Source organism: Oncorhynchus mykiss, chromosome 15, assembly GCF_057628025.1.
Source record: "Oncorhynchus mykiss isolate SJ-2025 chromosome 15, ASM5762802v1, whole genome shotgun sequence".
NCBI lineage: Eukaryota > Metazoa > Chordata > Actinopteri > Salmoniformes > Salmonidae > Oncorhynchus > Oncorhynchus mykiss.
Window position 1 is genome coordinate 72,602,991 of NC_143036.1, and position 25,328 is coordinate 72,628,318.

Sequence of the window (25,328 nt, forward strand, 5' to 3'; positions counted from 1 at the left end):
GATGTGGATGTAGCCCGGTTCAGTAAGGTTATATGGCCATCGGACCTGTACAGATGTGGATGTAGCCCGGTTCAGTAAGGTTATATGGCCATCGGACCTGTACAGATGTGGATGTAGTCCGGTTCAGTAAGGTTATATGGCCATCGGACCTGTACAGATGTGGATGTAGCCCGGTTCAGTAAGATTATATGGCCATCGGACCTGTACAGATGTGGATGTAGTCCTTTGAAGACAGTTATTCCTTGCAAGTAAGCTTTTGGTGTGTTGAGATTTTTGATTAGGTTGAAATAGATTGATTCAATTGCTTCAACGGGCTGGTTGTCTCAAGACGGAAGTAGAGAACAAGGAAACACACACACACACACACACACACACACACAGCCCTCTCATTGGCTGAGCCCCCTCCCTGACATGCCCACTCCTTGTTACCTGGGCAACCCCACCAGGGAGAGGAATATACCCACTCTCCCCATTGCCCCCTCTCTCTCTCTCTCTCTCTCTCTCTCTCTCTCTCTCTCTCTCTCTCTCTCTCTCTCTCTCTCTCTCTCTCTCTCTCTCTCTCTCTCTCTCTCTCTCTCTCTCTCTCTCTCTCTCTCTCTCTCTCTCTCTCACAGTGTTACAACAGTTAACCTCTCTCTTCCTCTCTTTCTCTTTCTCTCTCTCTCTCACACACACACACACAGTGTTACAACAGTTAACCTCCCTCTTCCTCCCTCCCTCGCTCGCTCGCTCTCTCTCTCTCTCTCTCTCTCTCTCTCTCTCTCTCTCTCTCTCTCACACAGTGTTACAACAGTTAACCTCTCTCTTCCTCCCTCGCTCTCTCCTCCTCCCCTCTCTTTAAGTTTCCTCCCCCAATCCTAACATGCTGCTTCAGTCTCACAGTGGAGACACTCAGAGAGCACCACAGAGAGAGACAGCAGCAGCAAACCAAAGACCGCACTACTACTGTCCCCCTCTCCACCTCTTCTCTCCACTACTACTGTCCCCCTCTTCCCCTCTTCTCCACTTCTTCTCTCTCTCCGTGACTCCCTTTTTCACCTTGTCAGGTCAGTGTGGATGTGAGATGGGTTGTGGATATTCCTCAACGACCAGCACGGCTGGAGGAGGTGAGTGTGCCATCGATCTATAATATAAAGTTGTGGAAACATGGTTTACAATAGAGAGTTGTGGAAACAGAATTTACAATAGAGAGTTGTGGAAACAGGGAATTACAATATCAAGTTGTGGAAACAGGGATTTACAATAGAGAGTTGTGGAAACAGAATTTACAATAGAGAGTTGTGGAAACAGGGTTTTACAATAGAGAGTTTTGGAAACAGGGCTTTACAATAGAGAGCTGTGGAAACAGGGTTTTACAATAGAGAGTTTTGGAAACAGGGTTTTACAATAGAGAGTTGTGGAAACAGGGATTTATAATTATGGAGAGTTATGGAGTTTTATATGAATAGAGATGTAGGGTACAGAAGAACCTTCTGTGTACAGTCTGTGGGCAATGATTTCTGTGTGTGTTTGTTTGTTTGTTTGTGTGTGTGTGTATGCGCTCGCTCATTCAAGTGCAACCGTGTGTGCATGCTTGCCTGGCGTGTGTGAGTGTGTGTGTTGATCTGAAGCTAAACTAGTTGAATCAGACACACTGTCAGTTTGAATCCAAGCAGCAGTCTTGATATCATTGATGCGTCAACACTGAGGGAGAGAGAGAATTTCAGAAATCAAAGCCAATAGACATTACCCTTGAAAGGCTTTCCCCTGACATGATCATTATGAAAAGAGAAACCCTCATGAAAGCAGATGTTCTATGTTAGTCTGTTATATTCAATATGTTTGGCCAATGTGCCTTGGGTTTGATGTTCAATAGAAGGCATTTTCAACCTCTAATTGAACATGTAATGTTGTGTATGGAAAATGGATACTAGTGAAAATCAACAGGTAACGAGAGTACCATAGACAGACACCATGTCCTACTGATGTACTGGTTAACATCTACTACAGTTAACATATTATCAACTGTCACACGAACAACACCATCATATGGCTTGTTTACCTTGACTAACAGTAGACCACTAGTATAGCTGAGGTTGAGGATATGACTTGTTTACCTTGACTAACAGTAGACCACTAGTATAGCTGAGGTTGAGGATATGACTTGTTTACCTTGACTAACAGTAGACCACTAGTATCAGCTGTTTCCTCCTTTTTTGTGTGTGTGTGTGTGTGTGTGTGTGGTGTGTGTGTGTGTGTGCGCTCGTGATCTGATTTGATCTATCACAGTATCTGTTAGTCTCCAGCTATAGCTCTTATGACTGGGGAGAGTGGTGCTCTGATGACTACCTGACCAGATATATCTGTTATGACTGAGGAGAGTGGTACTCTGATGACTACCTGACCAGATATATCTGTTATGACTGAGGAGAGTGGTGCTCTGATGACTACCTGACCAGATATATCTGTTATGACTGGGGAGAGTGGTACTCTGATGACTACCTGACCAGATATATCTGTTATGACTGAGGAGAGTGGTGCTCTGATGACTACCTGACCAGATATATCTGTTATGACTGGAGAGAGTGGTGCTCTGATGACTACCTGACCAGATATATCTGTTATGACTGGGGAGAGTGGTATTCTGATGACTACCTGACCAGATATATCTGTTATGACTGAGGAGAGTGGTGCTCTGATGACTACCTGACCAGATGGGGGGAGTGGTGCTCTGATGACTACCTGACCAGATATATCTGTTATGACTGGGGAGAGTGGTACTCTGATGACTACCTGACCAGATATATCTGTTATGACTGGGGAGAGTGGTGCTCTGATGACTACCTGACCAGATATATCTGTTATGACTGGAGAGAGTGGTGCTCTGATGACTACCTGACCGGATATATCTGTTATGACTGGAGAGAGTGGTGCTCTGATGACAGCCTGACCAGATATATCTGTTATGACTGGGGAGAGTGGTACTCTGATGACTACCTGACCAGATATATCTGTTATGACTGGGGAGAGTGGTACTCTGATGACTACCTGACCAGATATATCTGTTATGACTGAGGAGAGTGGTGCTCTGATGACTACCTGACCAGATATATCTGTTATGACTGGGGAGAGTGGTACTCTGATGACTACCTGACCAGATTATTCTGTTATGACTGGGGAGAGTGGTACTCTGATGACTACCTGACCAGATATATCTGTTATGACTGAGGAGAGTGGTACTCTGATGACTACCTGACCAGATATATCTGTTATGACTGAGGAGAGTGGTGCTCTGATGACTACCTGACCAGATATATCTGTTATGACTGGGGAGAGTGGTACTCTGATGACTACCTGACCAGATATATCTGTTATGACTGAGGAGAGTGGTGCTCTGATGACTACCTGACCAGATATATCTGTTATGACTGGGGAGAGTGGTACTCTGATGACTACCTGACCAGATATATCTGTTATGACTGGGGAGAGTGGTACTCTGATGACTACCTGACCAGATATATCTGTTATGACTGAGGAGAGTGGTGCTCTGATGACTACCTGACCAGATATATCTGTTATGACTGAGGAGAGTGGTACTCTGATGACTACCTGACCAGATATATATGTTATGACTGAGGAGAGTGGTACTCTGATGACAGCCTGAGTACAGAATCGATAGGTGACTCAGGGACAAGATGCTTTCAACAGCACTCACAATGGGACAATGGCCAAGCTCATGAACACTGAAAGCAGTCAAGGCTTCTCTGTTTCTCTGCCTTTTCTTTATAAAACAGTGGATGGGAGAGATTTCACACACACACACACACACACACACACACACACACACACACACACACACACACACACACACACACACACACACACACACACACACAACACACAACACACACACACACACACACACAGAGAGAGACAGACACAGAGACAGACACAGAGCAATATCCATTGCTATTTTCTCTCATAGCTGCAACTCCCCAACGGGCTCAGGAGAGGCGAAGGTCAAGTCATGAGTCCTCCAAAACATGACCGCCAAACCACGCTTCTTGACACCCACCTGCTTAACCCGAAAGCCAGCCGCACCAATGTGTCGGAGGAAACACTATTCAACTCATGACCGGAGTCAGCCTGCAGGCGCCCGGCCCACCACCAGAGCACACTAGAGCGCGAAGAGCCAAGTAAATCCCCCCCGACCAAACCCTCCCCTGACCCGGACAACGCTGGGCCAGTTGTGCACCTCCCTATGGGACTCCCGGTCATGGCCGGTTGTGACACAGCCTGGGATCAAAGCCGGGTCTGTAGTGACGCCTCAAGCACTGTGATGAAGTGCCTTACACCTCTGAGCCACTCAGGAGGCCCATTCCTTTTCTTTTTTATCCTGAAAAACTCCCCAGTCCTTAACGATTACAAGCATACCCATAACATGATGCAGCCACCACTATGCTTGAAAATACTCAGCAATGTGTTGTATTGGATTGGTCCTTAACACAACACCTTGTAGGTCAGTGACAAAATAAATCTCAATTGAATCCATTTTACATTCAGGCTGTAGCACAACAAAATGTGGAAAAGGTTAAGGGGTGTGAATACATTCCGAAGGCACTATAGGTGAAGGTAGGTAGATTTAGGCATAGCCGTGGGAAGTAGGGGTACTGAGTGTGCTGCAGCACCCCCTGTGATGATTTGGCTCAGTTGGTAGAGCATGGTACTTGCAATAATATGATTGTGGGTTTGTTTCCCACGGGAGACCAGTACGAGAAAGTATGAAAATGTATGCACTCACCACTGTAAGTTACTCTGGATGAGTGTCTACTAAAACGGAAATGGAATGAGTAAACCATGTCAGTTTTCATATAGAAATAAGTTGAATTTGCAAAGTATTTCAAGAAACTGGAAAACATATATCAAGCAAGATTTTTTATATTCCACAAGCATTATCAGATTGTTTTGTACAGATAATTATCAGACTCAAGTTACAAAAATAGGTAAACATTCAAATACATTTAGTTTAAAAAATCACAAAGTATCGACGTCTGTAACACACACCTTTACTAGTCCTGTATTACTAGTCCTGTATTAACAGACCTTTACTAGTCCTGTATTACTAGTCCTGTATTAACAGACCTTTACTAGTCCTGTATTAACAGACCTTTACTTGTCCTGTATTAACAGACCTTTACTAGTCCTGTAATAACATACCTTTACTAGTCCTGTATTAACAGACCTTTACTAGTCCTGTATTACTAGTCCTGTATTAACAGGCCTTTACTAGTCCTGTATTAACAGACCTTTACTAGTCCTGTATTAACAGACCTTTACTAGTCCTGTATTAACAGACCTTTACTAGTCCTGTACTAACAGACCTTTACTAGTCCTGTATTAACAGACCTTTACTAGTCCTGTATTAACAGACCTTTACTAGTCCTGTATTAACAGACCTTTACTAGTCCTGTATTAACAGACCTTTACTAGTCCTGTATTACTAGTCCTGTATTAACAGGCCTTTACTAGTCCTGTATTAACAGACCTTTACTAGTCCTGTATTAACAGACCTTTACTAGTCTAGTATTAACAGACCTTTCCTAGTCCTGTATTAACAGACCTTTACTAGTCCTGTATTAACAGACCTTTACTAGTCCTGTATTAACAGACCTTTACTAGTCCTGTATTACTAGTCCTGTATTAACAGACCTTTACTAGTTCTGTATTAATAGAAATTTACTAGTCCTGTACTAACATACCTTTACTAGTCCTGTATTAACAGACCTTTACTAGTCCTGTATTAACAGACCTTTACTAGTCCTGTATTAACAGACCTTTACTAGTCCTGTATTACTAGTCCTGTATTACTAGTCCTGTATTAACAGACCTTTACTAGTCCTGTATTAACAGACCTTTACTAGTCCTGTATTAACAGACCTTTACTAGTCCTGTATTAACAGACCTTTATTAGTCCTGTATTACTAGTCCTGTATTACTAGTCCTGTATTACTAGTCCTGTATTAACATACCTTTACTAGTCCTGTATTAACAGACCTTTACTAGTCTTGTATTACTACTCCTGTATTATCAGGCCTTTACTAGTCCTGTATTACTAGTCCTGTATTACTAGTCCTGTATTAACAGATCTTTACTAGTCCTGTATTAACAGACCTTTACTAGTCCTGTATTAACAGACCTTTACTAGTCCTGTATTAACAGACCTTTACTAGTCCTGTATTAACAGACTTTTACTAGTCCTGTATTAACAGACCTTTACTAGTCCTGTATTACTAGTCCTGTATTACTAGTCCTGTATTACTAGTCCTGTGTTAACAGACCTTTACTAGTCCTGTATTAACAGACCTTTACTAGTCCTGTATTACTAGTCCTGTATTAACAGACCTTTACTAGTCCTGTATTAACAGACCTTTACTAGTCCTGTATTAACAGACCTTTACTAGTCCTGTATTAACATACCTTTACTAGTCCTGCATTAACAGACCTTTACTAGTCCTGTATTACTAGTCCTGTATTAACAGACCTTTACTAGTCCTGTATTAACAGACCTTTACTAGTCCTGTATTACTAGTCCTGTATTACTAGTCCTGTATTACTAGTCCTGTATTAACAGACCTTTACTAGTCCTGTATTAACAGACCTTTACTAGTCCTGTATTAACAGACCTGTACTAGTCCTGTATTAACAGATTTTTACTAGTCCTGTATTAACAGACCTTTACTAGTCCTGTATTAACATACCTTTACTAGTCCTGTATTAACAGACCTTTACTAGTCCTGTATTACTAGTCCTGTATTACTAGTCCTGTATTACTAGTCCTGTGTTAACAGACCTTTACTAGTCCTGTATTAACAGACCTTTACTAGTCCTGCATTAACAGACCTTTACTAGTCCTGTATTACTAGTCCTGTATTACTAGTCCTGTATTAACAGATCTTTACTAGTCCTGTATTAATAGTCCTGTATTAACAGGCCTTTACTAGTCCTGTATTAACAGACCTTTACTAGTCCTGTATTAACAGACCTTTACTAGTCCTGTATTAACAGACCTTTACTAGTCCTGTATTAACAGACCTTTACTAGTCCTGTATTACTAGTCCTGTATTACTAGTCCTGTATTACTAGTCCTGTGTTAACAGACCTTTACTAGTCCTGTATTACTAGTCCTGTATTACTAGTCCTGTATTAACAGACCTTTACTAGTCCTGTATTAACATACCTTTACTAGTCCTGTATTAACAGACCTTTACTAGTCCTGTATTACTAGTCCTGTATTACTAGTCCTGTATTACTAGTCCTGTATTACTAGTCCTGTGTTAACAGACCTTTACTAGTCCTGTATTAACAGACCTTTACTAGTCCTGCATTAACAGACCTTTACTAGTCCTGTATTAACAGACCTTTACTAGTCCTGTATTAACATACCTTTACTAGTCCTGCATTAACAGACCTTTACTAGTCCTGTATTACTAGTCCTGTATTAACAGACCTTTACTAGTCCTGTATTAACAGACCTTTACTAGTCCTGTATTAACATACCTTTACTAGTCCTGTATTAACATACCTTTACTAGTCCTGTATTACTAGTCCTGTATTACTAGTCCTGTATTACTAGTCCTGTGTTAACAGACCTTTACTAGTCCTGTATTAACAGACCTTTACTAGTCCTGTATTACTAGTCCTGTATTAACAGACCTTTACTAGTCCTGTATTAACAGACCTTTACTAGTCCTGCATTAACAGACCTTTACAAGTCCTGTATTACTAGTCCTGTATTACTAGTCCTGTATTACTAGTCCTGTATTAACAGACCTTTACTAGTCCTGTATTAACAGACCTTTACTAGTACTGTATTACTAGTTCTGTATTACTAGTCCTGTATTACTGGTCCTGTATTAACAGACCTTTACTAGTCCTGTATTAACAGGCCTTTACTAGTCCTGTATTAACAGACCTTTACTAGTCCTGTATTAACAGACCTTTACTAGTCCTGTATTAACAGACCTTTACTAGTCCTGTATTAACAGACCTTTACTAGTCCTGTATTAACATACCTTTACTAGTCCTGTATTAACAGACCTTTACTAGTCCTGTATTACTAGTCCTGTATTAACATACCTTTACTCGTCCTGTATTAACATACCGTTACTAGTCCTGTATTACTAGTCCTGTATTACTAGTCCTGTATTACTAGTCCTTTATTAACAGACCTTTACTATTCCTGTATTACTAGTCCTGTATTAACAGACCTTTACTAGTCCTGTATTAACATACCTTTACTAGTCCTGTATTAACAGACCTTTACTTGTCCTGTATGAACAGATCTTTACTTGTCCTGTATTACTAGTCCTGTATTAACAGACCTTTACTAGTCCTGTATTAACAGACCTTTACTAGTCCTGTATTAACAGACCTTTACTAGTCCTGTATTACTAGTCCTGTATTAACATACCTTTACTAGTCCTGTATTAACAGACCTTTACTATTCCTGTATTACTAGTCCTGTATTAACAGACCTTTACTAGTCCTGTATTACTAGTCCTGTATTAACAGACCTTTACTAGTCCTGTATTAACAGACCTTTACTAGTCCTGTATTAACAGACCTTTATTAGTCCTGTATTACTAGTCCTGTATTAACAGACCTTTACTAGTCCTGTATTAACAGACCTTTACTAGTCCTGTATTACTAGTCCTGTATTAACATACCGATACTAGTCCTGTATTAACAGACCTTTACTAGTCCTGTATTAACAGGCCTTTACTAGTCCTGTATTAACAGACCTTTATTAGTCCTGTATTACTAGTCCTGTATTAACAGACCTTTACTAGTCCTGTATTAACAGACCTTTATTAGTCCTGTATTAACAGACCTTTACTAGTCCTGTATTAACAGACCTTTACTAGTCCTGTATTAACAGACCTTTACTAGTCCTGTATTAACAGACCTTTACTAGTCCTGTATTAACAGACCTTTATTAGTCCTGTATTACTAGTCCTGTATTAACAGACCTTTACTAGTCCTGTATTAACAGACCTTTACTAGTCCTGTATTAACAGACCTTTACTAGTCCTGTATTAACAGATCTTTACTAGTCCTGTATTAACAGATCTTTACTAGGCCTGTATTAACAGATCTTTACTAGTCCTGTGTTACTAGTCCTGTATTAACAGACCTTTACTAGTCCTGTATTAACAGGCCTTTACTAGTCCTGTATTAACAGACCTTTACTAGTCCTGTATTACTAGTCCTGTATTAACATACCTTTACTAGTCCTGTATTAACAGACCTTTACTAGTCCTGTATTAACAGACCTTTATTAGTCCTGTATTAACATACCTTTACTAGTCCTGTATTAACAGGCCTTTACTAGTCCTGTATTAACAGACCTTTTCTAGTCCTGTATTAACAGACCTTTACTAGTCCTGTATTAACAGACCTTTACTAGTCCTGTATTAACAGACCTTTACTAGTCCTGTATTACTAGTCCTGTATTAGTGGGCCTTTACTAGTCCTGTATTAACAGGCCTTTACTAGTCTTGTATTACTAGTCCTGTATTAGTGGACCTTTACTAGTCCTGTATTACTAGTCCTGTATTAATAGACCTTTACTAGTCCTGTATTAACAGACCTTTACTAGTCCTGTATTACTAGTCCTGTATTAACAGACCTTTACTAGTCCTGTATTAGAGGACCTTTACTAGTCCTGTACTAACAGACCTTTACTAGTCCTGTATTAACATACCTTTACTAGTCCTGTATTAACAGACCTTTACTAGTCCTGTATTAACAGACCTTTACTAGTCCTGTACTAACAGACCTTTACTAGTCCTGTATTAACAGACCTTTTCTAGTCCTGTACTAACAGACCTTTACTAGTCCTGTATTAACAGACCTTTACTAGTCCTGTACTAACAGACCTTTACTAGTCCTGTATTAACAGACCTTTACTAGTCCTGTATTAACAGACCTTTACTAGTCCTGTATTAACAGACCTTTACTAGTCCTGTATTAACAGATCTTTACTAGTCCTGTATTAACAGATCTTTACTAGTCCTGTATTAACAGATATTTACTAGTCCTGTATTACTAGTCCTGTATTAACAGACCTTTACTATTCCTGTACTAACAGACCTTTACTAGTCCTGTATTAACAGACCTTTATTAGTCCTGTATTAACAGACCTTTACTAGTCCTGTATTAACAGACCTTTACTAGTCCTGTACTAACAGACCTTTACTAGTCCTGTATTAACAGACCTTTATTAGTCCTGTATTAACAGACCTTTACTAGTCCTGTATTAACAGACCTTTACTAGTCCTGTACTTACAGACCTTTACTAGTCCTGTATTAACAGACCTTTATTAGTCCTGTATTAACAGACCTTTACTAGTCCTGTATTAACAGACCTTTACTAGTCCTGTACTAACAGACCTTTACTAGTCCTGTATTAACAGACCTTTACTAGTCCTGTATTAACAGACATTTCCTAGTCCTGTATTAACAGACCTTTACTAGTCCTGTATTAACAGACCTTTACTAGTCCTGTATTACTAGTCCTGTATTAACAGGCCTTTACTAGTCCTGTATTAACAGGCCTTTGCTAGTCCTGTATTAACAGACCTTTACTAGTCCTGTATTACTAGTCCTGTATTAACAGACCTTTACTAGTCCTGTATTACTAGTCCTGTATTAACAGACCTTTACTAGTCCTGTATTACTAGTCCTGTATTAACATACCTTTACTAGTCCTGTATTACTAGTCCTGTATTAACAGACCTTTACTAGTCATGTATTACTAGTCCTGTATTAACAGACCTTTACTAGTCCTGTATTACTAGTCCTGTATTAACAGACCTTTACTAGTCCTGTATTAACAGACCTTTACTAGTCCTGTATTACTAGTCCTGTATTAACAGACCTTTACTAGTCCTGTATTACTAGTCCTGTATTAACAGACCTTTACTAGTCCTGTATTACTAGTCCTGTATTAACAGACCTTTACTAGTCCTGTATTACTAGTCCTGTATTAACAGACCTTTACTAGTCCTGTATTAACAGACCTTTACTAGTCCTGTATTAACATACCTTTACTAGTCCTGTATTAGAGGACCGTTCAACCATCTTAAATGAATATACCTTTTGTTCTCACAGGTCCAGCTGAAGCCTCCAAAGAAGAAGTGTGAGTATGGTTGTCTCTCTCTGGCCCCAAGCCCATATTTCTCTCACTAATCCACTGCTTTTCAATTCTTAAGGGAGCACTAACGAGTGTACACATTATTTGGGGAGTAGGGGGAATCGGCATTGAGCCCGTGTTGTTATTGTTGTTGTTGTCAGTATGACAGCTGTAGATGGAGAATGTGCTGTTGTTGTCAGTATGACAGCTGTAGATGGAGAATGTGCTGTTGTTAGTATGACAGCTGTAGATGGAGAATGTGCTGTTGTTGTCAGTATGACAGCTGTAGATGGAGAATGTGCTGTTGTTGTCAGTATGACAGCTGTAGGTGGAGAATGTGCTGTTGTTGTCAGTATGACAGCTGTAGATGGAGAATGTGCTGTTGTTGTCAGTATGACAGCTGTAGGTGGAGAATGTGTGGTTGTTGTCAGTATGACAGCTGTAGATGGAGAATGTGCTGTTGTTGTCAGTATGACAGCTGTAGGTGGAGAATGTGCTGTTGTTGTCAGTATGACAGCTGTAGATGGAGAATGTGCTGTTGTTGTCAGTATGACAGCTGTAGTTGGAGAATATGTGGTTGTTGTCAGTATGACAGCTGCAGGTGGAGAATGTGCTGTTGTTGTCAGTATGACAGCTGTAGGTGGAGAATGTGCTGTTGTCAGTATGACAGCTGTAGGTGGAGAATATGCTGTTGTTGTCAGTATGACAGCTGTAGGTGGAGAATGTGCTGTTGTTGTCAGTATGACAGCTGTAGATGGAGAATGTGCTGTTGTTGTCAGTATGACAGCTGTAGGTGGAGAATGTGCTGTTGTTGTCAGTATGACAGCTGTAGATGGAGAATGTGCTGTTGTTGTCAGTATGACAGCTGTAGGTGGAGAATATGTGGTTGTTGTCAGTATGACAGCTGCAGGTGGAGAATGTGCTGTTGTTGTCAGTATGACAGCTGTAGGTGGAGAATGTGCTGTTGTCAGTATGACAGCTGTAGGTGGAGAATATGCTGTTGTTGTCAGTATGACAGCTGTAGGTGGAGAATGTGCTGTTGTTGTCAGTATGACAGCTGTAGGTGGAGAATATGCTGTTGTTGTCAGTATGACAGCTGTAGGTGGAGAATGTGCTGTTGTTGTCAGTATGACAGCTGTAGGTGGAGAATGTGCTGTTGTTGTCAGTATGACAGCTGTAGGTGGAGAATATGCTGTTGTTGTCAGCATGACAGCTGTAGGTGGAGAATGTGCTGTTGTTGTCAGTATGACAGCTGTAGATGGAGAATGTGCTGTTGTTGTCAGTATGACAGCTGTAGGTGGAGAATGTGCTGTTGTTGTCAGTATGACAGCTGTAGGTGGAGAATATGTGGTTGTTGTCAGTATGACAGCTGTAGATGGAGAATGTGCTGTTGTTGTCAGTATGACAGCTGTAGATGGAGAATGTGCTGTTGTTGTCAGTATGACAGCTGTAGATGGAGAATGTGCTGTTGTTGTCAGTATGACAGCTGTAGATGGAGAATGTGCTGTTGTTGTCAGTATGACAGCTGTAGGTGGAGAATATGTGGTTTTTGTCAGTATGACAGCTGTAGATGGAGAATATGCTGTTGTTGTCAGTATGACAGCTGTAGATGGAGAATGTGCTGTTGTTGTCAGTATGACAGCTGTAGATGGAGAATATTTGGTTGTTGTCAGTATGACAGCTGTAGGTGGAGAATGTGCTGTTGTTGTCAGTATGACAGCTGTAGATGGAGAATATGCTGTTGTTGTCAGTATGACAGCTGTAGATGGAGAATGTGCTGTTGTTGTCAGTATGACAGCTGTAGATGGAGAATATGCGGTTGTTGTCAGTATGACAGCTGTAGGTGGAGAATATGTGGTTGTTGTCAGTATGACAGCTGTAGATGGAGAATATGCTGTTGTTGTCAGTATGACAGCTGTAGGTGGAGAATATGTGGTTGTTGTAAGCTAATAGGTTATGTTCTTTCATTAAAGGTGAAGAACCTTCCACGTCACTGCTCTGTTTATCCCAGCCAGGCACCACAAACATCTCCATCCGGTCTCACTCACACTCAGTCCTCACCTTGCCCACAGGGCCCTGCCTCTCAACTATAAAAGGAAAAACACAATTTCCTAGAATTAATGAGTCAGACATTAGTCAAATACTGTGGACTACTTCCTGATAAGCATATCGACAGTTAGGCAGAGTTCTCAACAAGCTGCCTGATAAACATATTGACAGGCAAGCCAAGTTCTCAACAAGCCTAGCGGGTCCCATGTGGCTCAGTTGGTAGTGCATGGTGCTTGCAATGCCAGGGTTGTGGGAGAGTATGGGTTCGATTCCCACGGAGGACCAGTACGAAGTTAAAAAAAAGTGTGACTGAAAGTCGCTCTGGATAACAGCCTCTGCTAAATGACTGAAAATAATGATAGCCAGGTCATCAATGAGACTGGTTTCGGCACTGCTACAGAGCTTCAAAACAGGTCTCTGGTGGAGAAAAGACCCCTTGACGGTGAACACCCATGAACACGCACATTTACATATTGGACAGACCTGAGTTGATCACTAGCCATGCCATTCATTAACCTTTGTCTGATGTGACCGTGTGTTTGACCGTGTGTCAGAGCTCCCGGGGGTGATGGACTTATCACTGACTTATTACTGACTTATTACTGACTTATCACTGACTTATTACTGACTGGCTGATTTATTACTGACTGACTTATTACTGACTGACTGACTTATTACTGACTGACTGAGTTATGACTAACTGACTGAGTTATTACTGACTGACTCATTACTGACTGACTGACTTATTACTGACTGACTGAGTTATGACTTACTGACTGAGTTATTACTGACTGACTGACTTATTACTGACTGACTGAGTTATGACTGACCGAGTTATGACTGACCGAGTTATGACTGACCGAGTTATGACTGACCGAGTTATTACTGACTGAGTTATTACTGACTGACTGACTTATTACTGACTGACTGAGTTATTTCTGACTGAGTTATGACTGACTGACTGAGTTATGACTGACTGAGTTATGACTAACTGACTGAGTTATGACTGACTGAGTTATGACTGACTGACTGAGTTATGACTGACTGAGTTATGACTGACTGAGTTATGACTGACTGAGTTATTACTGACTGACTGACTTATTACTGACTGACTGAGTTATGACTGACTGACTGAGTTATGACTGACTGAGTTATTACTGACTGAGTTATTACTGACTGACTGACTTATTACTGACTGACTGAGTTATGACTAACTGACTGAGTTATGACTGACTGACTGAGTTATGACTGACTGAGTTATGACTGACTGAGTTATTACTGACTGGCTGACTTATCACTGACTGACTGACTTATTACTGACTGGCTGAGTTATGACTAACTGACTGAGTTATGACTTACTGACTGAGTTATGACTGACTGACTGAGTTATTACTGACTGCCTGAGTTATTACTGACTGAGTTATTACTGACTAACTGAGTTATGACTAACTGACTGAGTTATTACTGACTGAGTTATGACTGACTGACTGAGTTATGACTGCCTGAGTTATTACTGACTGCCTGAGTTATTACTGACTGGCTGAGTTATTACTGACTGGCTGAGTTATTACTGACTGGCTGAGTTATTACTGACTGGCTGAGTTATTACTGACTGCCTGAGTTATTACTGACTGCCTGAGTTATTACTGACTGGCTGAGTTATGACTGACTGACTGAGTTATGACTGACTGACTGAGTTATGACTGACTGAGTTATTACTGACTGAGTTATTACTGACTGACTGACTTATTACTGACTGACTGAGTTATGACTAACTGACTGAGTTATGACTGACTGACTGAGTTATGACTGACTGAGTTATGACTGACTGAGTTATTACTGACTGGCTGACTTATCACTGACTGACTGACTTATTACTGACTGGCTGAGTTATGACTAACTGACTGAGTTATGACTTACTGACTGAGTTATGACTGACTGACTGAGTTATTACTGACTGCCTGAGTTATTACTGACTGAGTTATTACTGACTAACTGAGTTATGACTAACTGACTGAGTTATTACTGACTGAGTTATGACTGACTGACTGAGTTATGACTGCCTGAGTTATTACTGACTGCCTGAGTTATTACTGACTGGCTGAGTTATTACTGACTGGCTGAGTTATTACTGACTGGCTGAGTTATTACTGACTGGCTGAGTTATTACTGACTGCCTGAGTTATTACTGACTGCCTGAGTTATTACTGACTGGCTGAGTTATGACTGACTGACTGAGTTATGACTGACTGACTGAGTTATGACTGACTGAGTTTTGACTGACTGAATGAGTTATGACTGACTGAGTGAGTTATGACTGACTGACTGAAGTATTACTGACTGACTGAAGTATTACTGACTGACTGAAGTATTACTGACTGACTGAAGTATTACTGACTGAGTTATTACTGACTGAGTTATTACTGACTGACTGAATTGTTACTGACTATTACTGACTGATGATGTCATTTACAGCACAGAGGAGTCTGCACAAGAAGAAGAAAAAAGGATGTGAGTAACATGACCTGTGTGTGTGACTTTGTTTGCTTGAAGGTCACTGTGAACAAGACCTGTCTATCTATCTGTCTTTCTCAATCTGTGTGTGTGTGTGTGTGTGTGTGTGTGTGTGTGTGTGTGTGTGTGTGTGTGGTTGTGTGTGTGTGTGTGTGTGTGTGTGTGTGTGTCCTCTTCTCTCAGGAACTATGGAGGTGTGTATGTGGGACTACCAGCAGACCTGAGCATTATGCCTCCTATCCAGATGGGAACACACCAAGGTAACAGTCATACAGAGATAGGCTGAGTATTGTTCTTACACAAGATGTGCTGGGTTTTGATGTGAGTTTGAGAGGATGTCCACGTCTCAATGTGTTTCTCAGCCTCCGTTATAGACACAAAGACTCTCAATTTCCTGTCAGGCCTTAGAGGTCAGGAGGAAGCATGAGAGAGTTCTGGATCATTCTGAGAGAGAGGGATGTGGATATGGTGCTGTGGAACTGATCTGGTGGTGTAGGAGTGATCTGGTTGTGTGTTAGGGATCTGGTGGTGCCAGAGTGATCTGGTGGTGTGTTAGGGATCTGGTGGTGCCAGAGTGATCTGGTGGTGTGTTAGGGATCTGGTGGTGTGTTAGGGATCTGGTGGTGCCAGAGTGATCTGGTGGTGTGTTAGTGATCTGGTGGTGTGTTAGGGATCTGGTGGTGCCAGAGTGATCTGGTGGTGTGTTAGGGATCTGGTGGTGTGTTAGGGATCTGGTGGTGTGTTAGGGATCTGGTGGTGCCAGAGTGATCTGGTGGTGTGTTAGGGATCTGGTTAGTGATCTAGTTGTGTGTTAGTGATCTGGTGGGGCGGGAGTGATCAGGTGGTGCCAGAGTGATCTGGTGGTGTGTTAGTGATCTGGTGGTGTGTTAGTGATCTGGTGGTGCCAGAGTGATCTGTTGGTGTGTTAGTGATCTGTTGGTGTGTTAGTGATCTGGTGGTGTGTTAGTGATCTGGTGGTGTGTTAGTGATCTGGTGGTGCCAGAGTGATCTGGTGGTGTGTTGGTGATCTGGTGGTGTGTTAGTGATCTGGTGGTGTGTTAGTGATCTGATGGGGGGGCGTGATCTGGTGGTGTGTTAGTAATCTGGTGGTGTGTTAGTGATCTGGTGGTGTGTGATATTGATGCAACAGATACAGGTTATACACAGTGAAGGTGTGTGTTTGTGTACACACACCAGAAGTCTCCACAAGAATAGTAAACAAACCAAAATCAGACCAACTGGGGACATTTTGTTAGTCCCCACAAGGTCAAATGCTATTTCTAGGGAGTTTAGGGTTAAGGTCAGAATTAGTGTTAGGGTTAGAATTATGTTATGGGTTAGGGTTAGGAGCTAGAGTTATGTTTAAGGTTAGGTTTTTGGGTAAGAAAACAGGTTATGTTTAGGGGTTAGGGAAAATAGGATTTTGATTGGGACTGAATTGTGTATGTGTGTGCGGGCGTGAGAGTACACATTTGTGTGGTCATGTGTGTGTTTATGCGTCCCTTTGGGTGTTATAATGAGGAGACTGGGATCCTGTGGCAGGTAATTGGTAATGCCACTCTCCCCAGGGACTGGCAGAAGTGATGAGCACCTCAAGGAGGCTAGGGCTTACAGCCTTAATGAAGCTGTGTGTGTGTGTGTGTGTGTGTGTGTGTGTGTGTGTGTGTGTGTGTGTGTGTGCGCGCGCGTGCGTGCGTGTCAACGTCAAGTCCTAGTCATTTTCTCTTTTCTCCCCACAGATGAATGAAGCATCATTGAAACACCTTTCACTAAAGGTATGATGTCAACAGCCCCGATGTCAATATCAGATGTCAATATCCTATGTTAAACTCTCTGCCTAAATCTCAGAAGTTCATCTTTTGGGACTCTCACACCCACTACAGAGAGAGAGTTGTTGATGTCAGCAAGAATGAAGGAAGCAATTGTTCTCTTTGATCTCTGATTGGCTCCATGGGACCCAGTAGAACCCCTGGGGGACCAATCATCTCCCTCTCTCGCGCCATAGGAACTGAACTGGGATCAGTTTCTAAGGTGAGTAATCAGACAATGGGTCATATGCTCACCATGGATGTGACTGCTCAGGAATCAGCGTTGTATTTAATAGGCACAAAACAGAAGAAAAAAGTCTAAAACTAAGTGAAAGGGAGAAGTACTTGTCCAATAAGAAATACTTGTTTTCATTTGGGTTACACAAAATTTGAAAACAGGCACCCTAATGAACACGACCCAGGTCAAAGGGCATCACGGATGTTGGAGTCGGCATTCACAACTCAGGATCATGAGACAAGACAACCTTCTACTCAGAACTAAATGTCAGACTGGATCAGATAGGCCTATTCAGATCTCAGCAATACCAGGAAACAAAACAAGACCTCTCTCAGAACTCCTATTCAAATATTTCTTGATGTTCTCTCTCTGTCTCTGAGTCAATAGTTCTCAGAAATTCTCTCTATAGGAGCTGGATCAAATGTTCCCCATTGTATCATTGGTCGAATAGAGAAGAATCTTTCTTCACTCAATATGTAGGCATATGTATTTGGAGCATCAATATGTAGCATATGTATTTGGAGCATCAATATGTAGCATATGTATTTGGAGCATCAATATGTAGCATATGTATTTGGAGCATCAATATGTAGCATATGTATTTGGAGCATCAATATGTAGCATATGTATTTGGAGCATCAATATGAGGCATATGTATTTGGAGCATCAATATGTAGCATATGTATTTGTAGCATCAATATGTAGCATATGTATTTGGAGCATTAATATGTAGCATATGTATTTGGAGCATCAATATGTAGCATATGTATTTGGAGCATCAATATGTAGCATATGTATTTGGAGCATCAATATGTAGCATACGTATTTGTAGCATCAATATGTAGCATATGTATTTGGAGCATCAATATGTAGCATATGTATTTGTAGCATCAATATGTAGCATATGTATTTGTAGCATCAATATGTAGCATATGTATTTGGAGCATCAATATGTAGCATATGTATTTGGAGCATCAATATGTAGCATATGTATTTGGAGCATCAATATGTAGCATATGTATTTGGAGCATCAATATGTAGCATATGTATTTGGAGCATCAATATGTAGCATATGTATTTGGAGCATCAATATGTAGCATATGTATTTGGAGCATCAATATGTAGCATATGTATTTGTAGCATCAATATGTAGCATATGTATTTGGAGCATCAATATGTAGCATATGTATTTGGAGCATCAATATGTAGCATATGTATTTGGAGCATCAATATGTAGCATATGTATTTGGAGCATCAATATGTAGCATATGTATTTGGAGCATCAATATGTAGCATATGTATTTGTAGCATCAATATGTAGCATATGTATTTGGAGCATCAATATGTAGCATATGTATTTGGAGCATCAATATGTAGCATATGTATTTGGAGCATCAATATGTAGGCATATGTATTTGGAGCATCAATATGTAGCATATGTATTTGGAGCATCAATATGTAGCATATGTATTTGGAGCATCAATATGTAGCATATGTATTTGGAGCATCAATATGTAGCATATGTATTTGGAGCATCAATATGTAGCATATGTATTTGGAGCATCAATATGTAGCATATGTATTTGGAGCATCAATATGTAGCATATGTATTTGGAGCATCAATATGTAGCATATGTATTTGGAGCATCCACGTTTTCTTTTCTTGAATGTATTCCAACATGTTAAATATTTTCACAACATAGTTTCCACATTCTTAAATAAATCTCATGGAAATGCATTGTGTGCTCGTGTGCATATGTCTTCACGTATGATTTCTGTACGTGTGCATGCATGTGTTGTGTGTCTGTCTCTGTGTGTGTTTTTTTCTGTGTGTAATTGAAAGGCCTATTCCTCACCATTCATCGCCTCAGTATGACTAGCCTACACTTCATGTACAGTTTACTTGTTTCAAATGACTATAGACTAGTTTTAGATCGACTCCTTGGAGACCGCAACTATCAGCTTCTCGGAGACCATAACTATCAACTCCTTGGAGACCATAACTATCAGCTCCTTGGAGACCATAACTATCAACTCCTTGGAGACCATAACTATCAGCTCCTTGGAGACCATAACTATCAACTCCTTGGAGACCATAACTATCAACTCCTTGGAGACCATAACTATCAGCTCCTTGGAGACCATAACTATCAACTCATTGGAGACCATAACTATCAGCTCCTTGGAGACCATAACTATCAACTCCTTGGAGACCATAACTATCAGCTCCTTGGATACCATAACTATCAACTCCTTGGAGACCATAACTATCAACTCCTTGGAGACCATAACTATCAGCTCCTTGGAGACCATAACTATCAACTCATTGGAGACCGTAACTATCGACTCCTTGGAGACCATAACTATCAACTCCTTGGAGACCATAACTATAAGCTCCTTGGAGACCATAACTATCAACTCCTTGGAGACCATAACTATCAGCTCCTCGGAGACCGTAACTATCAGTTCCTCGGAGACCGTAACTATCAACTCCTCGGAGACTGTAACTATCAGCTCCTCGGAGACCGTAACTATCAGCTCCTTGGAGACCGTAACTATCAACTCCTTGGAGACCGTAACTATCAACTCCTTGGAGACTGTAACTATCAACTCCTTGGAGACCGTAACTATCAACTCCTTGGAGACCGTAACTATCAGCTCCTTGGAGACCATAACTATCAGCTCCTTGGAGACCATAACTATTAACTCATTGGAGACTGTAACTATCAACTCCTTGGAGACCGTAACTATCAGCTCCTCGGAGACCGTAACTATCAGCTCCTTGGAGACCATAACTATCAACTCCTTGGAGACCATAACTATCAGCTCCTTGGAGACCATAACTATCAACTCATTGGAGACCGTAACTATCGACTCCTTGGAAACCATAACTATCAACTCATTGGAGACTGTAACTATCGACTCCTTGGAGACCATAACTATCATCTCCTTTGAGACCATAACTATCAACTCATTGGAAACTGTAACTATCGACCCCTTGGAGACCATAACTATCAACTCCTTGGAGACCGTAACTATCAACTCCTTGGAGACCGTAACTATCAGCTCCTTGGAGACCATAACTATCAACTCATTGGAGACCATAACTATCAACTCCTTGGAGACCATAACTATCAACTCCTTGGAGACCGTAACTATCAACTCCTTGGAGACCGTAACTATCGACTCCTTGGAGACCATAACTATCAACTCCTTGGAGACCATAACTATCAACTCCTTGGAGACCGTAACTATCAACTCCTTGGAGACCGTAACTATCGACTCCTTGGAGACCATAACTATCAACTCCTTGGAGACCAAAACTATCAGCTCCTTGGAGACCATAACTATCAACTCATTGGAGACTGTAACTATCAACTCCTTGGAGACCGTAACTATCAGCTCCTCGGAGACCGTAACTATCAGCTCCTTGGAGACCATAACTATCAACTCCTTGGAGACCGTAACTATCAGCTCCTTGGAGACCATAACGATCAACTCATTGGAGACCGTAACTATCGACTCCTTGGAAACCATAACTATCAACTCATTGGAGACTGTAACTATCGACTCCTTGGAGACCATAACTATCATCTCCTTGGAGACCATAACTATCAACTCATTGGAAACTGTAACTATAGACCCCTTGGAGACCATAACTATCAACTCCTTGGAGACCGTAACTATCAACTCCTTGGAGACCGTAACTATCAACTCCTTGGAGACCGTAACTATCAGCTCCTTGGAGACCATAACTATCAACTCCTTGGAGACTGTAACTATCGACTCCTTGGAGACCATAACTATCAACTCATTGGAAACTGTAACTATCGACCCCTTGGAGACCATAACTATCAACTCCTTGGAGACCGTAACTATCAACTCCTTGGAGACCGTAACTATCAACTCCTTGGAGACCGTAACTATCAGCTCCTTGGAGACCATAACTATCAACTCATTGGAGACTGTAACTATCGACTCCTTGGAGACCATAACTATCAACTCATTGGAAACTGTAACTATCGACTCCTTGGAGACCATAACTATCAACTCCTTGGAGACTGTAACTATCGACTCCTTGGAGACCATAACTATCAACTCCTTGGAGACCATAACTATCAACTCATTGGAAACTGTAACTATCGACCCCTTGGAGACCGTAACTATCAACTCCTTGGAGACCGTAACTATCAGCTCCTCGGAGACTGTAACTATCAACTCCTTGGAGACCGTAACTATCAACTCCTTGGAGACCGTAACTATCAGCTCCTTGGAGACCATAACTATCAACTCCTTGGAGACCATAACTATCAACTCCTTGGAGACCATAACTATCAACTCATTGGAAACTGTAACTATCGACCCCTTGGAGACCATAACTATCAACTCCTTGGAGACCGTAACTATCAGCTCCTCGGAGACTGTAACTATCAACTCCTTGGAGACCGTAACTATCAACTCCTTGGAGACCGTAACTATCAACTCCTTGGAGACCATAACTATCAACTCCTTGGAGACCATAACTATCAACTCATTGGAAACTGTAACTATCGACCCCTTGGAGACCATAACTATCAACTCCTTGGAGACCGTAACTATCAGCTCCTCGGAGACTGTAACTATCAACTCCTTGGAGACCGTAACTATCAACTCCTTGGAGACCGTAACTATCAGCTCCTTGGAGACCATAACTATCAACTCCTTGGAGACCATAACTATCAACTCCTTGGAGACCGTAACTATCAACTCCTTGGAGACCGTAACTATCGACTCATTGGAGACCATAACTATCAACTCCTTGGAGACTGTAACTATCGACTCCTTGGAGACCATAACTATCAACTCCTTGGAGACCATAACTATCAACTCATTGGAAACTGTAACTATCGACCCCTTGGAGACCGTAACTATCAACTCCTTGGAGACCGTAACTATCAGCTCCTCGGAGACTGTAACTATCAACTCCTTGGAGACCGTAACTATCAACTCCTTGGAGACCGTAACTATCAGCTCCTTGGAGACCATAACTATCAACTCCTTGGAGACCATAACTATCAACTCCTTGGAGACCATAACTATCAACTCATTGGAAACTGTAACTATCGACCCCTTGGAGACCATAACTATCAACTCCTTGGAGACCGTAACTATCAGCTCCTCGGAGACTGTAACTATCAACTCCTTGGAGACCGTAACTATCAGCTCCTTGGAGACCATAACTATCAACTCCTTGGAGACCATAACTATCAACTCCTTGGAGACCGTAACTATCAACTCCTTGGAGACCGTAACTATCGACTCATTGGAGACCGTAACTATCAACTCCTTGGAGACCGTAACTATCAACTCCTTGGAGACCATAACTATCAACTCATTGGAAACTGTAACTATCGACTCCTTGGAGACCATAACTATCAACTCCTTGGAGACCATAACTATCAACTCATTGGAGACTAACTATCGACCCCTTGGAGACCATAACTATCAACTCCTTGGAAACCGTAACTATCAACTCCTCGGAGACCGTAACTATCAGCTCCTCGGAGACCTTACCTATCAACTCCTTGGAGACCATAAATAACGACTTCTTGGAGACCGTAACTATCAACTCCTTGGAGACCATAACTATCAACTCCTTGGAGACTGTAACTATCAACTCCTTGGAGACCATAAATAACGACTTATTGGAGACCGTAACTATCAGCTCCTCGGAGACCATAACTATCAACTTCTTGGATACTGTAACTATCAGCTCCTTGGAGACCATAACTATCAACTCCTTGGAGACTGTAACTATCAACTCCTTGGAGACCATAAATAACGACTTCTTGGAGACCGTAACTATCAGCTCCTCGGAGACCATAACTATCAACTTCTTGGAGACCGTAACGATGGACTCCTTGGAGACTGTAACTATCAACTCCTTGGAGACCGTAACTATTGTAACTGGACTGTGGTCGCGTTCCAAATGGAACACTATTCCCTATATTGTGCCCTTGACCAGGGCCGGTAAAGTATTGTGGTGCCATTTATAACGGTGCCATCTGGGATGGAACCTATGTACCCTTGTAGAGGGCTGAGTCGGAAGTAGTTGGTGTTTTCAAAGGAGATGGTTTCTCATGACATCATTTCATTTGTGTTGTGTGGTGTTGTGTGTCAGTCACCTCTCAGTAACACTGGCTAATCCAGGAACATTGGATAATCACCAACTCTGTTATTATCAACCTAGAAAACACAGAATACACAGTCTCTATGGTAACATCTCATCTGTGTGTGTGTGTGTGTGTCCTCTTCATCTTTACTTCCTGGGCTCCATTAAGGCTTGTTGTCCAGATTATGTTGTAACATGATGTCAAATAAACCAATGAGATGGGTTGATGCACATGCAATAGTTTTCCTCACTGTATATCTTGACTGTCTTGTTGGTTTTGATTCCACCTCCCTTGTAGCCTCATACGACCATCTTGATCTCATGAGTTTACATTCTGTTTCGCTACACGGATTGGCAAAACATGATGTGAACTCATGAGTTCAAGACTGTCCTACGAGGCTGCCTCCCTTGTTCCAGAGAATAAAGAGATCTTTCATTTGTGGTGATTAAATACATGGACAGGAACAACGACACTCACACACTCACTCGCACGCACACACACACACACGCACGCACACATGTGCACACACACACACACACACAAACGAGTTTGTGGTAATGCCGGGAGAGGAATCAGTGGAATGGTATCAAATACATCAATCACATGGTTTCCAGGTGTCTGACGCCATTCCATTTGCTCCGTTCTGGCCATTATTATGAGCCGTCCTCCCCTCAGCAGCCTCCACTGACACACACACCCCCGCACCTCTTTGTCACAGTAAATGGCGTGTAGACCAGTACCTCTGGTCTCAGCAATGTGGCTAATTGCTGTTCTCTCAGGTAATGGGTGATAACACAAAGTCTACGTCCCCTGTGGGACCCTGTTTTCTATGTCGTGCACTACTTTTGACCATGGCCCACATAGGGCTTTGGTCATAAGTAGTGCACTATTAGGGAATAGGATGCCATTCCTACATGGCCAATGACTCACAACACTAAATCCCACTCACTCAGTCACTTCTCCCTGCTAGTTACAAACACCAACGCGAAGCAGACCTCTTCCGCTGAATCATCACTGTTTAATGGTAGTCACATGACTGTGTTCTATTGCCTTTAGAACATCATTGGAACAGCATGAACATTACAACTGGGACATCTCATCACAGAGAGGAGGCAGCTGCCCCTGGACACTGATATAATGTACAGATAAGAAACTGTGGTGGGTAAACTGATCCTAGATCTGTGCCTATGGGCATATTCTACCAGGAGCCACTTGGGGTTTGGCCCGAGGCTGCAGGGGTAGATGCCTTCTGTGACACATGAAATGATACATGTCCACAGATAGATTATTTCATTTACACTTAACAGGATGGGCCGTTTTAAAGATTCTCCCAACCCATGACTAGATTTAGAAAACAACTCAATGATGGAGTAATAGGAAATATAACTATATGT

The 25,328-nt window shown here is 41.6% G+C and overlaps 1 long non-coding RNA gene across 1 annotated transcript; it reads left to right on the forward strand.

The window, feature by feature from the left end:
• The first annotated feature begins 872 nt into the window (after nt 1-872).
• LOC149978176 (uncharacterized) lies at nt 873-19,520 on the forward strand. The gene is made up of 5 exons (XR_016486902.1): nt 873-1,106; nt 11,152-11,179; nt 15,698-15,733; nt 15,920-15,996; nt 17,476-19,520. It is a non-coding gene; the product is annotated as an uncharacterized LOC149978176 (long non-coding RNA).
• The last annotated feature ends 5,808 nt before the right edge of the window (nt 19,521-25,328 follow it).